At 45.4% G+C, this 17347-nt stretch overlaps 1 protein-coding gene and 1 long non-coding RNA gene across 11 annotated transcripts in view; one reads left to right on the top strand and one right to left on the bottom strand.

Moving 5' to 3' along the window:
- Nucleotides 1–17347, top strand: part of ADGRL3 (adhesion G protein-coupled receptor L3) — a 563586-nt gene that overhangs the window by 127717 nt on the left and 418522 nt on the right. For all 10 annotated transcript variants that reach the window (XM_079960222.1, XM_079960225.1, XM_079960216.1 and 7 more), the window contains exon 2: nucleotides 10630–10695. The gene's annotated coding sequence lies outside the window, so the exon portion shown is untranslated. The remainder of the gene's footprint in view (nucleotides 1–10629; nucleotides 10696–17347) is intronic.
- LOC307206907 overlaps nucleotides 1–17347 on the bottom strand; it is a 278190-nt gene that overhangs the window by 239809 nt on the left and 21034 nt on the right. The window lies entirely within an intron of this gene.

Below are 17347 nucleotides of genomic sequence, written 5' to 3'. Positions count from 1 at the left end.
TGTCCAGTTCTGGGCACCACAGTTCAAGAAGGACACTGACAAACTGGAACGTGTCCAGAGGAGGGCAACCAAAATGGTCAAAGGCCTGGAAACGATGCCTTATGAGGAACGGCTAAGGGAGCTGGGCATGTTTAGCCTGGAGAAGAGGAGGTTAAGGGGTGATATGATAGCCATGTTCAAATATATAAAAGGATGTCACATAGAGGAGGGAGAAAGGTTGTTTTCTGCTGCTCCAGAGAAGCGGACACGGAGCAATGGATCCAAACTACAAGAAAGAAGATTCCACCTCAACATTAGGAAGAACTTCCTGACAGTAAGAGCTGTTCGACAGTGGAATTTGCTGCCAAGGAGTGTGGTGGAGTCTCCTTCTTTGGAGGTCTTTAAGCAGAGGCTTGACAACCAGATGTCAGGAGTGCTCTGATGGTGTTTCCTGCTTGGCAGGGGGTTGGACTCGATGGCCCTTGTGGTCTCTTCCAACTCTATGATTCTATGATTCTATGATTATTGTGCTCCCTGTGTCATTCCTTGCTCAGGTGGTGCAATTTCATAGCTCTTTGGAGGAACACATTTTATCCAGATTGCAGCTGGGGAGGGAAGTTTTGGCTATGCAATGGTCCCAGTGAGAATCAAGGCCCCTTCACCTGTAATTCATTACAGGAAAAGCAAGAAAATGCAACCTCAAATTTCTTTGTATAAACCACCATGCCGTTAAACGTCAGAGGAAGGAGATATAAGGGTTGTAAGCCTTTGGAGCTTCCTGTTTTTGCAGAAGATTTAAATATCTTAAATACAGAAAAGGCTCCGCTGAGCAAAAATAGCAAGTTGTTGACACGTTATGAAAACAGAAATGGAATGGAGCTTGGCATGCTGGCAGAAGGCATTGAGATTTAATAGTACATTTGTATCATTTATCCCAGTGGGGAAACAACAGAGGATGTTGCCTTATAAATTTTTACTACTCCGTAATAAAATGTAACAGTAATAAATGGTGTCTAAGCAAATAAGGTAGCTGCATCTGGACCACATCCCAATCATCTTCATTACTTGGGTTGCTTCTGTTTAAGTTACTTATTATTTGAATGGCTAGAAGCGGCGTCAGAATTCCTAGCCTCACAGAGAAATATGTAGGCAAAGGTTTATTCCACATGGTCTGCCTTCACTGATGTGCTAATATACAAAACTAGAAAAGAACCATCAGAGGAGGAATCGTGATCCTCTCAACAACAGCAGCACAGAAAGGGATATTTTCTGAGCTGCAGAAGATACACAAGTGGTAACTGGGAGACAATAGGATCATGGAGTTAGAAAGGATCTCGTTGAAGGTCATGGAGTCTTAACTCCCTGCCGATGTCAAACTCCTCCATAGGATCCCAGGAGGAATTCAGTGTAGTGCAAGCATTTCTGTTTGCCTGATGGAATGATCTGCCCTCTCCTCCCCATATGTCCTACTCTGGGGGTTCCCCTAGCCCACCCACACCAATCCAGTTGGCGGGGGCACGGAAAAGGGAGAGTGCAAGGAAGCCCTTTGGAGCTAGCAAAAGTCCTTGTGTAGCTTATTTTATGTATTGTATTGTATAAAAAGGTAAAGGGACCCCTGACCATTGGGTCCAGTCGTGGCCGACTCTGAGGTTGCGGCGCTCATCTCGCTTTACTGGCCGAGGGAGCCGGCGTACAGCTTCAAGGTCATGTGGCCAGCATGACTAAGCCGCTTCTGGTGAATCAGAGCAGCGCATGAAAACACCGTTTACCTTCCCACCGGAGCGGTACCTATAGGTACCCCTGACCGTTAGGTCCAGTTGTGGCCGACTCTGGGGTTGCGGCGCTCATCTCACTTTACTGGCCGAGGGAGCCGGCGTACAGCTTCCGGGTCATGTGGCCAGCATGACTAAGCCGCTTCTGGCAAACCAGAGCAGTGCATGGAAACGCCGTTTACCTTCCCACCAGAGTGGTACCTATTTATCTACTTGCACTTTGATGTGCTTTCGAACTGCTAGGTTGGCAGGAGCAGGGACTGAACAATGGGAGCTCACCCTGTTGCGGGGATTCGAACCGCCGACCTTCTGATCGGCAAGCCCTAGGCTCTGGTTTAACCCACAGCGCCACCCGCGTCCCTATTTATTTGTATAGCACCCTATAACTGTAGATCTCAGGGCAGTACACAACATAAAATCATATAGGTTTCCCACATCAGGACCACTTGGTTGAATATGGCCCCCCGATTGGTATACAAACTCTTCATACCTTCAGGTATGAAGTTCTTTCTCATGATTAATCCAAACTCTTCCCCGCCCCCCATATAATTTGAAGCTGTTAGTTCAGGACCTACTACCTGGAACAATAGAAAACAGATTTGCTCCACCATCTATGTAACAGCACTTTAGATATTTGAAGATGAGCAACGTATTGTCCCATGGGCATCTCTTCTCTATGTTACACGCACACAGCTCCTTCAGCCTTTCCTCATAGGACTTGGGTCTCCAGACGTACTCCAGTTTGTTTATATGCTTCTTAAACTGGAGTGCGCAGAACTAGACACAGTACTCCAGTTGAGGTCTGTAAGAGAGGAGGGAATTAAGTCAGGGGCAAAACTAGGCTTTATTTCACCCGGATGAAAGACCCAGTTTGGAAAACAACAACAACAACACAACAACAACCAAAACCATGCATACACACAAACACAGGTTGGAAGCCTTAATGTGGCCCCTCTGGAGGCTTCTCCTGGGGCAAAAAGCCTGGCTAGCCCCCCTCTAGCTATGACTCTGGTTTAGTTCACCAATTCCCACCTCTTAGGCCACCCCATCAGCTCCTTTCCACTATGCTACCTCCTCTACCTCTAAAATACCCTTGGACTGCCGAGGTTATCTTGTCTGCTCCCAGGAAGAACTTGCTTCTGATCCCACATACTGAGAGAAGAAGAAGAAGAAGAAGAGGAAGAGTTTGGATTTGATATCCCGCTTTATCACTACCCTGAGGAGTCTCAAAGCGGCTAAAAATCTCCTTTCCCTTCCTCCCCCACAACAAACACTCTGTGAGGTGAGTGGGGCTGAGAGACTTCAGAGAAGTGTGACTGGCCCAAGGTCACCCAGCAGCTGCAGGTGGAGGAGCGGAGACGTGAACCTGGTTCCCCAGATTACGAGTCTATCACTCTTAACCACTACACCACACTGGTGTAGTGTGGGATGTAGTGTAGAGTGTGGTGTGTGTAGTGTGTGGTGTAGTGTGGTGTAGTGTAGAGAGGGCTGTTATAAGTAGACTAGCCTACTACACCCACCCCAACTCATCCATTAGTCCTTTTACCACCACGCTTGCTTCATCTTCAAGATAGAAAGATCAATATAAAACAAACAAACAAACAAACAAACAAACAAACAACCATTTTATTTAGCTGATACTAGAACATAAGAAGAACTTGCTGAATTAGGGCAGTGGTCCATCCAGGCCAGCATTCTGTTCTCATAGTGGCCAGCCAGATTTCTCCACCCCCATTGTTCAGCCTGAGGTCCAGCTCTGAGGGCCTTCTGGCAGTTCCCAGCTTTAGATGTTTGATGTTTTATTGTGTTTTTAATATTTTATTGGGAGCCACCCAGAGTGGCTGGAGAAACCCAGCCAGATGGGCGAGGTATAAATTTATTGTTGTTGTTGTTATTATTATTATTATTATTATTATTATTATTATTATTGGCCCCAAGACAGGACCTGATCTCTTCTCTTCTTCTGTTCCAGCAACTGGAATTCAGAAACGTATTTCCTCTGGTAGTGGAGATAGAACATAACCACCATTGCTAGTGGTGTTGGTAGCCTTGTCCTCCATTAATTTAATCTTCTTTTAAAACCCTCCCAAGTTGGTGGCCGTCTCTACTTCCCTTGGGAGCAAGTTCCATAATTTAACCTGTGCTCTGTGAAGGAGTACTTTTCTTTTATCTGAATCTTCTGAGAGCCAGTGTGGTGTAGTGGTTAAGAGCGGTGGACTCGTAATCTGGTGAACCGGGTTTGCTTCCCCGCTCCTCCACATGCAGCTGCTGGGTGACCTTGGGCCAGTCACACTTCTCTGAAGTCTCTCAGCCCCACTCACCCTACAGAGTGTTTGTTGTGGGGGAGGAAGGGAAAGGAGAATGTTAGCTGCTTTGAGACTCCTTCGGGTAGTGATAAAGCAGGATATCAAATCCAAACTCTTCTTCTTCCCTTCTTCTGATGTTCCATTTCGTCGGGTGTCCCTAAATTCTACTGTTATGAGAGAGGGAGAGAAGGTTTTATCTATTCCGCTTGTTCCACACCATGCAGAATTTTAATTTTATACACCTCTGTTACGTCTCCTGTTACTCACCTTTAATCTAAACTAAAAGGCTGCAAATGTCTTAACCTTTCCACACCGGGGAGTTGCTCCACCCCCTTGATCATTCTCACTGCCCTTTTCGGCTCCATGGTGTCCCATTTTGACGTGAGGCTCATAGATTCATATAATGGCATTCTGATATTAGCCGCTTTGTTCCTTCTCAGTTCCTTCCCTAACGATTCCTAGTGTGGAATTCGCCTTTTTCACAGCTGCTGCACACTGGCTTGACATCTTCCTTGAGCTATCTGCTATGACCCCGAGGTTTCCTTCCCGGTTAGCCACTGCCAGTTCAGGCCCTGTGAGTCTATATATTTATAACCCGAGAAACGTATAACTCAGTGATAAATAGAAAATGCACACATCTGAAGATAACCACAAGAATAAATTCTACCGAGGTTAGAAATGTCTGTGTTGCGACAAAGAAGAAAGGTTAAGACGTGAAGCTTCGAAGACTATCAGACTGGATTAAACTTACCTCCTTTATCTTTCCAACATGCCCAGAATTATGTCGTCTCTTAAATTCTATGTCTGACAGTGCAGTGCCTCTCCATACCATAACCCTGGCCAGATCCAACCTCATGCTTGCTTTTAGAAGTCAACTGATACCACAAGCATCATTGTTGTTATCTAGTAGGAAGGGGGAAATGATGCATACCTGATTTCCTCTCCCCTCCTTTCTCTCTTACACACACACACACACACACACACACAAACACACTCTGCCCTCCCCACCTTCATGTGCTTACATAGCAGATTTATCCAGCCATCTCTCTGACAAATTAGATCTTTGGAATGGGCAGCAAGCAAGCGCTGCCTCTCGTGTAAACGTGGTGTTAACAAACACACCACGCTGGGCGGCACCCTCACCCCAAATCCAGGGAAGTCCCTTTAGGGACAAGCAAGCAAGTCTCTGCCACCAGCACTTGGCAGGCAACAGACAAAGCAACACCCCCCCCCCCCGGCAATGAAATTGCAAGGCTGGCCCATGTCCCTTCCTCCTGGGTTGACAGGAAGGAAAGCCCTGTTACTGGAAAAAGCAAGGAAGTTGCCCACCGCAGCACATGGCTGGATGACAGTGAAGTCTGGCGGCCGTCCTTCTTTCTCTCACACCTTTAAAAAATAAAATAAAATTATTATCCCATATTGGGGGCAAAGGAAGTGCCACAAGGCTAGCAGGTGGCAATATAACTTTGTGGTGGGAGATCCCCAATCTTTTCTTTCTTTTCTTTTCTTTTCTTTTATTTATGTATTTATTTTTTAAAAAACTTTTTTTATTCAAAATTAAAACAAAACATATTATCCAGAAACATATCATCCTTATTCCCCCCCCCAATTTTTCATCCCTCCCCCCTCCCACACAAAACTCACCCCCCCACACTTCCCTCAGTTCCAGTCTTTGATTTCTCTGAAAATGCTGTTTTCTGCATGTTACACAGTTGTAGAGATCCTCAAACTATTTAGCTGATTATTATCAATAAAAAGTTTGTGAATGTTTATTCAAAGCCAGCCAAGGAGTCCAGTTCACTTTGTTGCGTCTTCAAATACTTTGTAAAGGGTTCCTATTCATCTTTAAAGTCACAGTTATCCTTGTTCTGTAGCTTGTATGTCAGTTTTGCCAGTTCTGCATAGTCCATCATTTTTTCTTGCCGTAATTCTTTTTTTTTAAAAAAACCCACATCTCTATATGGGCTGAAGGAAGCTCCTGCACCCACCTCCACCTGGGTGATGGGCAGCATGGCACTGAGCCAATCCCTTCCTTCCTTCCTTCCTTCCTTCCTTCCTTCCTTCCTTCCTTCCTTCCCCACCCTCACTCACCAGTTTGGGAAGTTCCAGGGAGAGGTAGATTCTCCCCCCCCCCCATCTTGATATCACATTGCTCCAGGAAAAAGTGGGCAGTGGGGTGCACCATCAGGAAAAAAACACATCATCATGCCAGCTGCCAAATGAACCTCAATTTGCTACAATCCCAATCCCACGCAGCACAAAGGCACAAAAAGGGTTTTAGGGAATATTTTCGACCTCATAGCCAGTGTGGTGTAGTGGTTATGAGCGGTAGATTCGTAATCTGGGGACCCAGGTTCGCTTCCCCGCTCCTCCACATGCAGCTGCTGGGTGACCTTGGGCCAGTCACACTTCTCTGAAGTCTCTCAGCCCCACTCACCTCACAGAGTGTTTGTTGTGGGGGAGGAAGGGAAAGGAGAATGTTAGCTGCTTGGAGATTCCTTAAGGGGGGTGATAAAGCGGGATATCAAATCCAATCTCCCCATCCTTCCGCTCCCCCCTTTTAAAATGAATTTTGCATTTAGTTTTTCTTTTAGTTTCTCTCTCTGCTAGCCTCACAACACTGCTCCAAAAATTATAGGGAGCAATTTTTGCAATTATGAACATGGGCAAGAATATTGTGTCCTTCAGAGGGCAGGCACAATCAAAGGCATTTTTATTTAGGATGAGCTTACCATGAAGACAAGGCTATCCATGCCCCCTTTTAAGACCAACCCCCCCCATGCAACTAAAAGCAGCGTCTTGGCTATCCTCAGTTTCCCAGTGATGTTTTCTTTCAATTTGGGACAGAATGCCCCATGGGATCTATGCTTCATCATAAGGTAATGTCACCCCAAGGGACTCTCTTGGGGTGTGAAAAGATTGCTGCCCCCATTGGCCAATTTGGCTTTCAGCACCTGTGCTCCTTGGCAATGGAAGTGAATTATCCCTGCTCGAATTTTGAGATACTCCTGGATTTCCAGGATAGTGCAAAACAAAAGAAACAGAGCCAAGAGAAGCTCCGTGGACAATTACAAGGAATGCCATTCAACAGGAATCAGAGACCAAGTTGTCTTACACAAGTAGATTTGTGCTTACTGCAAGGCTGTGGCATATACAGCAGAGTTCTTTTAAAAAATAAATCTCCCAGCGCAAATGTCTCTGTTTTGCAAAATTGCAGTTCGGATTCTTTTCAATAAAATGCAATTTGCTCTGTGGACCCGAGGAGAAATTTGCTCCAAAAAAAATTTCCTTAACAAATTTATTTTAAATTACAGCAAAATATATTTTACATTGCCTCTGACAGAAGTAAATTTGTTTTGAGATGAACCCAAAGGGCTTGCTGTCAGAACAAGCTTTTAAGCTCTTTGTACATCCACAAAGCAAATCTGAAAGCAGTTAAGCCTTTTAGGAAGGAAGAGATGGAAGTAGAGCACGAATCGCTGAGGGCAAAGTGGCATTGGAAGAGTTCCAAGTAATTCTAGGGTTAGGGAAATGAGCTGTTGTTTTCTTGTAACACAGAAGTGTTGAAAGGAGGACAGGCAATGCATCTACCCCTGATTCATTATCAGCTAACACCATGCAAGGGACGCAGGTGGCGCTGTGGGTTAAAGCCTCAGCGCCTAGGGCTTGCCGATCGAAAGGTCGGCGGTTCGAATCCCTGCGGCGGGGTGCGCTCCCGCTGCTCGGTCCCAGCGCCTGCCAACCTAGCAGTTCGAAAGCACCTCCGGGTGCAAGTAGATAAATAGGGACCGCTTACCAGCGGGAAGGTAAACGGCGTTTCCGTGTGCGGCTCTGGCTCTGGCTCTGGCCAGAGCAGCGATGTCACGCTGGCCACGTGACCCGGAAGTGTCTCTGGACAGCGCTGGCCCCTGGCCTCTTAAGTGAGATGGGCGCACAACCCCAGAGTCTGTCAAGACTGGCCCGTACGGGCAGGGGTACCTTTACCTTTTAACACCATGCAAAGCCTAGATTGGGAGCATAGCTGCTTTCTTCAGACGCACATACCCAATCAACCGGTCTCTCTCCCTCTGCCTCCTTCCCCGCCACCCCGCAAGTAGTTGCACGGAGCTCTGCAAAAATCCTCTGCCTCTGTGCTGCTAAATGTCAAGCCTTTTTATTGTGCTGCCGCAATATACCATTTTAGACAGTTATGTGGCATCATGTACGCTACTGTGATACATGACCATAATGGTAGACGCTAATGTTTTTATAATGGTCAGTTGATATAATCCATATCCTGAGATGCAGGCAGTTGTTTGTAACTCTTGCTGGAGGTTAAGTTGCTGGTGCTTTTAATATTTTATGATCTGAAAATTTTCACAAAGGCTAAAAGCTTTCGTTATGCACCTCCGTGCAGTTCTTCCTCCTGCCTTTCTGAAATGCGCTCTGGATATGGAACAGAATCTTGTAAAATTCTGAATGAAAATGGGGAGCTAGTGAGTCAAGATTTAGTCCACTGGGACTAAAAAATTGAAAATACCACAAATATGGCGCTCTGGCCTGGTTCATATATGTGTGCAAGCCTTTTAGCAGAGGCGGGTTAAGGGGAGCGCACTGGGGGTGGAGCCCTGGGGGAGCTGGAGAGGGTCCCACAACTAGGTTGGTTGAGGTTGAAAGAATCTTTATTTGCATCAGCCACTAGCCATAGCAATAAAATAAAATAGTCTTCCCACGTGTGGGGCTCTGATGGCTGGAAGGGCTCCAATACCCTTGGACTCTCCATTGTCCTGTGGGCAGGGTCGTCTTCTCAGCTGGCCAGTGAGTCTTGTTCTTAGCTACAATCCGGACTCTGAGGCAGGGCTGCGTTTAACCGCTCCTCAGCATTCCGGATCCCACCCTCGTCGCCAGTTGTTGTGACGTGGGGTTTGTGATTTCAGCTCTCCTGACATAATATGCTGGAGACAGTTCTCTAGTAACACTTCTTTATTAAAGCAACAAGACCGGGGCCTGAGGAGGGGAGAGCTACATTTATAGGGACAGGGAACTAGCTAGAAAGGATACATTTTGGAGGGAACAATATCAGGCAATCACAGTCCTGCCTTTTGGAGGAAACCAATAAGACAGAGGATCCAAATACAGCAGCTTAAATGAACCAATAGTAGCTGTACCCTCTGGAACCAAAAGGCAGTTACTTTACCCTAATGCAAATACAGACAATAATAATACAGATATAAAATCCTTTGACTCAATACACAACAGAATGTACTGAAGACAGGGGTAAAAACAACTATAGAAAATACATAGGGGGGTGGTTTTCATCAGTGATCAAATAACATAAAGTATTTTTCGCTCTATAAGACGCACCAGACCACAAGACACACCTAGTTTTTGGAGGAGGAAAACAAGAAAAAAAATATTCTGAATCTCAGAAGCCAGAACAGCAAGAGGGATCGCTGCGCAGTGAAAGCAGCAATCCCTCTTGCTGTTCTGGCTTCTGGGATAGCTGCGCAGCCTGCATTCGCTCCATAAGACACACACACATTTCCCCTTACTTTTTAGGAAGGAAAAAGTGAGTCTTATAGAGCAAAAAATACAGTATATTATTCCAATTGCCCTTGCTGAAACCTTGCAGTTTTTGTTGTCACCTGATCATCTTGATCTGCTCAAAGAAAGGGCACAGTAGCAATGGTTGAGCGACCCAGAATGGACAATAATAGAGGGATAAGCACATCACTCCTCAAATCTTCAGAAAGAGTGCAGACCAGAAGCACATGAGCCACTGACTCAATACTGCCATCTCCACAGGGACATAACCGTTTTCCCAGTGGAATTTTTTGAAATCGACCCTCAAGTACTGCCGAAGGCAGTATATTCAATCTTGCCAGAGTGAAAGCACATCTGTATTTTGGAATGGTTAAATTTTGCAAATAGGGTGCCAAAGCATCAAAATGACTAGGTGGAAAATAATCATACCATGGACAAAATTTCCTTATTGTGGCCAAGTTATTCTGTCGCTCGATATCATATGGGCGCTGTCTAATTAAATTATTTGCTTTACTGAAGCTCAGTGTTAGTAACTGTTGTGGTGATAAAGTAAAGCTTTGGGTTGACAATTTTAGTCCAAGTGCTCTCATGACAATCTTGTGATACTAAGGTCAGTAGACCAGTGACACAACTGTGATGAAGAATAGAAGGTGAGAGGTTTGTGTGTGAGCCAGATTTTGGCATTGTGCAGGACACTGCTAGAATTTAAGATCCCAAGGTCCGCCACTGCTCTTGGTCTGTACTGGGCTGCTTTGACCCATCAATGAACACTTCCACCCTCGCAAAGGGACTGTTCACAACAGAGAGCAGCACCCAAGAATGCATTTTCCATCCCGCTCGAACCCAGTAAGAAAGCGAATGCTCACAAAACTCCCATTGTCATGCCTCAATTGTTCGTATTAAACCTTTGCATATAGTATGATTGCACATGATACAGTTGGCCCAGCTGTTTTGCAGACAAGCATGAAAAGACTGCTCTATACTTTGTGATAATTTCTTGGAGACTAGCGCGTGTAAGCATAATTATTTCTTCTCTCTTTCCTCCTCAGAAATGCTGAATTCGGTAATCTGCAGAAAAGATATATGGATTTTTAGCAGCTGAAGAACAAATTCAGGTAATTACAGCATTTATTCTATCTGGATTTAACGGCTGCGAAATAGTTTTGGAAAGCCGTGAACTTAATCGTATCGCGCTACCTATACTGATTTTATAGTTTTCATCTTGTAGATCCAACCATAATTCTTTTCAATGCTTTTTGCTTACACATTGGGAGATACCTGGAAAAGTCTGCATTTTTGTACTATATACAAACAGCACTTTGGCAAAGTTACAAGAGGGACTTAGGGGGCGATGACTCAAAGGCTTCCCAGAAAAGGTGAGTTTTGGGGAGGGTCTTCAAGGTCATAAGAGACGTGGTTGCACAGAGGCACTCCTGGAGGCAGTTCCAGGCATCATGGTCAGCCAAAGGGAAATAGGTGGCGCTTTTTCAGAGAGCAGGAGACCTTTGGGTGACTGCAAGTGATTTTGTTGTTGTTAAAACAAAATTAAAAAATTCCTTTCAGTAGCACCTTAAAGACCAACTAAGTTAGTTCTTGGTGTGAGCTTTCGTGTGCATGCACACTTCTTCAGATACACTGAAACAGAAGTCACCAGACCCTTCTTTATAGTGAGAAGGTGGGGAGGGGTATTACTCAGAAGGGTGGTGGGATTGGGTGATTGGCAGATAGCTGTGATGAGCCTGTTGTTGTTTAGTCATTTAGTCATGTCCGCCTCTTGGTGACCCCCTGGACCAGAGCACGCCAGGCCCTCCTGTCTTCCACTGCCTCCTTCATGCTGGTCTCTTCGAGAACACTGTCCCACCATCTCGTCCTCTGTCGTCCCCTTCTTCTTGTGCCCTCCATCTTTCCCAACATCAGGGTCTTTTCCAGGGAGTCTTCTCTTCTCATGAGGTGGCCAAAGTCTTGGAGCCTCAGCTTCATGATCTGCCCTTCCAGTGAGCACTCAGGGCTGGTTTCCTTAAGAATGGATACGTTTGATCTTCTTTCAGTCCAAGAAAACTCCATGGACAGATACAACTGCAAGTGATAGAGCTGGCCATAGAATCATAGAACTGCAGAGTTGGAAGTCACCTAGTCCATCCCCCTGCAAGGCAGGAATCTTTCGTCCAACGTGGGGCTTGAACCCACCACCCTGAGATCTAGGGGTCTCACGCTTGTACTGGCTGAGCCATCTGTATGATTCAGGAAATGAGAGCAGAGAGGTAAGTGCTGTGGCTGGTTTCTGGATGCAGAGGTGACTATTCCAGGAGAGGCAGGGGAAGACAATGAGTCGGAAGGAGATGAGGAGAGAGGGAGGTGCCAAAGTCCTGGAATAGGAATCTCAGGGAGAATTGGGAAGGACAAGCAGTCAGGGCACACACAGGGCTAGCTTTCTTCTGAGCAGCCTCATCACACTGCTGGTTTGTATTCAGCTTAGTATCAATGAAGACACCTCAATTTTACCCGTGGACTGCCATCTGTCCAGATTTTAATGTGCTCTGAACTAATTTTAAGATGTATTTTAATTAATTGACTGCCTGTTCTTATGTTCTTTGTATACTGTGTTAGTTTTATGATGTTAGCTGCCCTCAGCCTGGCTCCGGACTGGGAGGGCGGGGTACAAATAAAATTTTCTTATTATTAGTATTATTATTTACACACTCACTGCTGCCAAACCACATCTTAGGATGTGGGCAACTCAGCAGGATTTCAGAATCAGATTTTAAGGTTGATATGGATGCAGGTGGTTCTTCAGGGAACCTTGCACCGATCTGTGCTGGGTCTCAAAGGTAATCACCAGGACTTTGAGTTGGGCCCAGACATGCACTTGTCACCAGATGCAGGTGAGAGAGAGAGAGAGAGAGAGAGAGAGAGTCACTTTTTGTACCACTTTAGAGTGTGTTATATTTGCCTAGCCTGGATGTCACTACAGTGGTACCTCGGGTTACAGATGCTTCAGGGTACAGACTCCGCTAACCCAGAAATAGTACCTCGGTTTAAGAACTTTGCTTCAGGATGAGAACAGAAATCGCGCAGCGGCGGGAGGCCCCATTAGCTAAAGTGGTACCTCAGGTTAAAAACAGTTTCAGGATAAGAAAGGACCTCCAGAACAAATTAAGTTCTTAACCCAAGGTACCACTGTAGTACATCTCCAGACAAGGTCACAGATTGTGCAGCAACCTAAGGTGGTATAAAGCACCTCTGGACACCTGGTCCTCCCCAGTTCTCTCATCCACTTACAGCATTTCTCTCCAAACTGGATTAAGCTTGTTGACTTTCAATCAACACAATTCCAGTTCCAGGCACCTGTTCAGAATTTTAGCAGCCTCTGTGGGACAGGAAATGAGTGTCTTCTGCATACTGAAGACATTTCAGGGCAAACCTCTGGATTATGTCACTCAGCAGTTTCAGGTAGATGTTAAACAGAACAAGACCCTAGGGCATCCCAGAGGCAAAAGGGATGAAAGGAGAAGTCCCCCAGCACCATCTTGCCAGATGCTTCTTCGAAGAACAAAGTTATACTATGTTCATGGCATTCCCGTGATCAACCTGACTAGTAGATCTATCAAAAAAGCAGATAAGGTTGGCCTCACATTCCTCGGTGTCCAGCCATTGTCCATCTACAGATTGGTAGTTTTTCCCAGCCTGACCCAGAGGAGCCAGGGATGGAACCTTATCCCTGTGGTTATGCAACATGCTCCTGGGCCTAACTTCTGGACAGAAGTGAGATGAGCTCCACAACCCCAGAGTCGGCCACGACTGGACCTAATGGTCAGGGGTCCCTTTACCTTTTAAGAGGAGCTGTGCTGGACCATCCAGATGCCTCTGGCAAGGCCTCAAGCCATAAAGTCAACAGCCGCCTCCTGTTGTTTGACCCCTGGCAATCCGTATTCAGAAGTGCAGCGCCCCATACCATTTATTTTATTGTATTATTATTACATTGATACCCCCCTGTATCATCCAAGGAGCTCAAGGTGGCATAAAGGGTTCTCCCCCTCGTCATTCAATCCCCACAACAACCCTATGAGGTGTTTTTAGTCTGAGAGGCCATGGCTGGCCCAAAGTCACCCAGCGAGCTTCATGACCAAGTGGGAATTCAAACCCTGGTTTCTCAGGTCCTAGTCCAATACTCTAACCACGGTGCCATTTCAGCAGCATGCCTAATATCCCGTGATTGACACCTCTGCCCTTCATGAATCTGTCTAATCCTCTTTTAAAACTGTGCAATGTAGTGGCCACCACAGCTTGTGACTATGAATTCCATTTGCTCAGGTTGACATGTTTATGAACTTCCTCTCCATCCTTTGGAATCCAGGAGATGGTTTAAGAGCCGTATAAAACTGAAGCCATGAAAAGCACCATGAAAACCCTGAAGCTCACTGAACAGCAGCTTTGTGGTTCCAGCTAGCTTAGAGTTGTAAGGATAAAGAGAGCAGGAGGAATAAGGACACATCCTGACCTCTTTAGATGAAGGATGGGTGGTGGTGATGTTACTTCTGCTAGTACTACTGCATCTCCCCCTTCTCCCCCTCAACAACAACAACAACATCCTAATAAAAAGAGCAATGGAGGCAGACCATTACCTATGGTCCCAACCTAGGACAGAAGTGGGGTAGATTCTTTGTTGCAAATCCAGCGCCCTTCCATACCTGCTTGCAGGTAACTCAGCATCAGACACAGCACATTCTTACTGAGGCCAAATCTCTCTATATGTCCTCCACCTTCCTGTTCCATAAATCAAGACATACTGTGAGTGGAGCATGGCAGCATTGTCCCTATGGGGCATCCTATATGAACTTGGAAGGCCATGAAGAGTTGAGCTGGTAGAGTGATCTGGGTCACCTTTGACTACTGCGTATCTGAAGTGTAGCTTTAAAATGGGAATGAAAGAACCACACATATTTGGAGCTGTACTGGATCCCGCTGACAGGGTGCTTGGTCTGGCACTTCCAGTTGGTGCAGAATGCCGCAGCTAGAGTGTTAATAGAGACAGATTATAATTGCCAGCACACCCCTCTGGTGCTCAAAAGCTTGTCCTGGCTGCCCATATGCTACGAGACCAGGTTCTAGGTTCTTGCATCAACTTACAAGGCTCTTAGCGACACTGAGATCCCGGGGGGAGGGGGGGTCTCTGTTGGTGGTCCCCCCGGCTCAGACGGATGTCTCATATCTACAAGAAGCCATGCATTTCGTAGCATGGGCCCAAGCCTGTAGCATTCCCTGCCAACGGAGATTAAACATACAAACTCCTTGCTGAACTTCAGGCATATGGAAAATACTTTCTTGTTCTGGTAGGTTTTGGGGGATTTTGTGTTCAGGTTTATGATAGAATTTTATTTTATTTTTCTCTGCATGGTTTATTTTTATGCACACAGCTTAGAACTGCTAATTATGATTTAAGTGGTCTATAAATGCCATGAATAAACAAATGAAATCCTTTGGTATTAGATCTCAGTTTGAAGCTCTGGAAGTTGTGGCCAATACTGTGCTTAGAAGAGCACCAGACACCCATTTTGGGTTTAGAAAATCTCTTTCAAGCATGAGTGAGCATTCCACTTACCTCTCCCTCTCCAGTACCTGAGCTTCTGCTCCTTGAGGGCGGGGTTGGGGAGGAAGATAATCCATCACATTCATGCTTTATATTCTGCCAGTTGTTTATTTCCACCGTTGCAGGTATAGAGAGGTTCCAGCCATCCTTTGCGTTTCAATAGCACAAATTACTTTATTTCGTTTAACTCGTTAATTAACCCTCATGTTCCCTCAAAGTATGCCCTGTTGAATTGTGTGTCTTAGTTGCAGCACTTGTCTCAATTGTCCTTCAAGAATATTTTGCAAGTTAAATTCCACTTCCAGTTGGAATAATTCATATTTCATTCATCTTTAGCATTGCGTCTTTCATTTGGCCTGCAGTGAAAATAACACATTCCCAAAGCTATCATCTCAAATAGCTTCATGTTATTATAATCCAATTCCCTTCTCTTGCTCTCATATTTAATAATCTAGAGGTAGGAGCTGTTGATACTTCTAAAGGGTTTAAATCTCACTCTAAGCTATATTAAGCTTGACATGATAGTTAATATTTCTGAAAACTTGTAGGGTTTTTATATTCTCTAAGTGCTGCTGTCACACACGGTCTTCCGCGCCATATAGATTTTGATGCAGACAGTTAAATAATTGAAATAGTTACAGAATTCCTGCATCTTCTAGGAAATCTCGCTCATTAACGGAGGGTTTGTTTTAGACTTTTGATAATAGTTTACATTGAAAAATCTAAGAATTGAATTGCTTTTCATAATCATTACTTTGAATATAATGATATGCGGTAGCTCATTTTTTTCTTTTTAGAGGAAGCAGTGCAGTTGGATTCTTGACATTTGGCCTCTAGGAAGCTTGATGACAACCATCTGGTGAAAACAGAGATGTCTGTTGTGTGTCTATGAACACTGCAGAACTAATAAGCTGCAGATGAATAATTCTACTACAGGCAAATATAATCCCATGTAGAAAGGGAGCCTATCAAAGCCTAGGAACATCCTTGGACCACACTAGATTACCACCCTGCTTGTTTGTGGTCTCAAGCATAAAAAGAGGTGGTAAAAATCTGACTTGTTTAGACACTGAAGGTTGGAGGAATGGGATGCAGGGTTCTAAGACACACCAGGGACATCACTGGGACAAGCATCCTAGGGAGTTTGAAGAGAAGAGTTTGGATTTGATATCCCACTTTATCACTACCCGAAGGAGTCTCAAAGCGGCTCACATTCTCCTTTCCCTTCCCCCCCCCCCCACAACAAACACTCTGTCAGGTGAGTGGGGCTGAGAGACTTCAAAGAAGTGTGACTGGCCCAAGGTCACCCAGCAGCTGCATGTGGAGGAGTGGGGAATCGAACCCGGTTCACCAGATTACGAGTCCACCGCTCTTAACCACTACACCACACTGTCTCTCCTAAGCACAAAGCCCAGCAATACTGCATGAGATCCGTAAAAACAATGCTCCCTTGCTGTCTCACAGGGTTTCTGGCATGCGCAGAGAGATCAGCCATGCTTGGTCTGTTTGAGCATGCCAAGAATGCATTGCAGAGGCCGCCCCAGATGCTGTGATCGGCTCTGGAATTTTGGCAGGGAAGGGAGCACAGGGGCCTCCTTCCAACCAAGGAGGTTCCTGGGTTTCTGGGTTGATTCAACGTGCAGAGATTGTGAATCGTAGCTTCCCTAGCATGGAATAAAGGAGGGTTGTGATGAAAGTGTGGTGCTAAAGAAACACTTTGTTTTCATGCTTGACTGCATAATCGTGAGCATGATAAACTGGACGGCAGTGTATCACAGAGAGGATAAACTGGATAAGGGCAAAATAGAAGAACAGTGGTACCTCTGGTTACAAACTTAATTCGTTCTGGGGGTCCGTTCTTAACCTGAAACTTCTTAACCTGAAGCACCACTTTAGCTAATGGGGCCTCCCACTGCCGCCACGCCGCCAGTGCGCAATTTCTGTTCCCACCCTGAGGGTAAAGTTCTTAACCCGAGGTACTACTTCCTGGTTAGCGGAGCCTGTAACCCAAAGCGTTTGTAACTCAAGGTACCACTGTATATTTGAAGAATTCCCTTCAAATTGTATTTCAAACTTCTGTTTCTATTTTGCTCCTTTTCAAAACACTGTTTAGAAACGTTCCACATTTTCTATTAAATGTGTGCTGTTCCTGTGCAAATAGGAGGGGCCTCTGGCTGAGT

Source organism: Podarcis cretensis (genome assembly GCF_951804945.1).
Source record: "Podarcis cretensis genome assembly, chromosome: 17".
NCBI classification, from domain to species: domain Eukaryota; kingdom Metazoa; phylum Chordata; class Lepidosauria; order Squamata; family Lacertidae; genus Podarcis; species Podarcis cretensis.
Note: the sequence above shows the minus strand (reverse complement) of the source record. Positions and strands in the feature narration are given on the sequence as shown.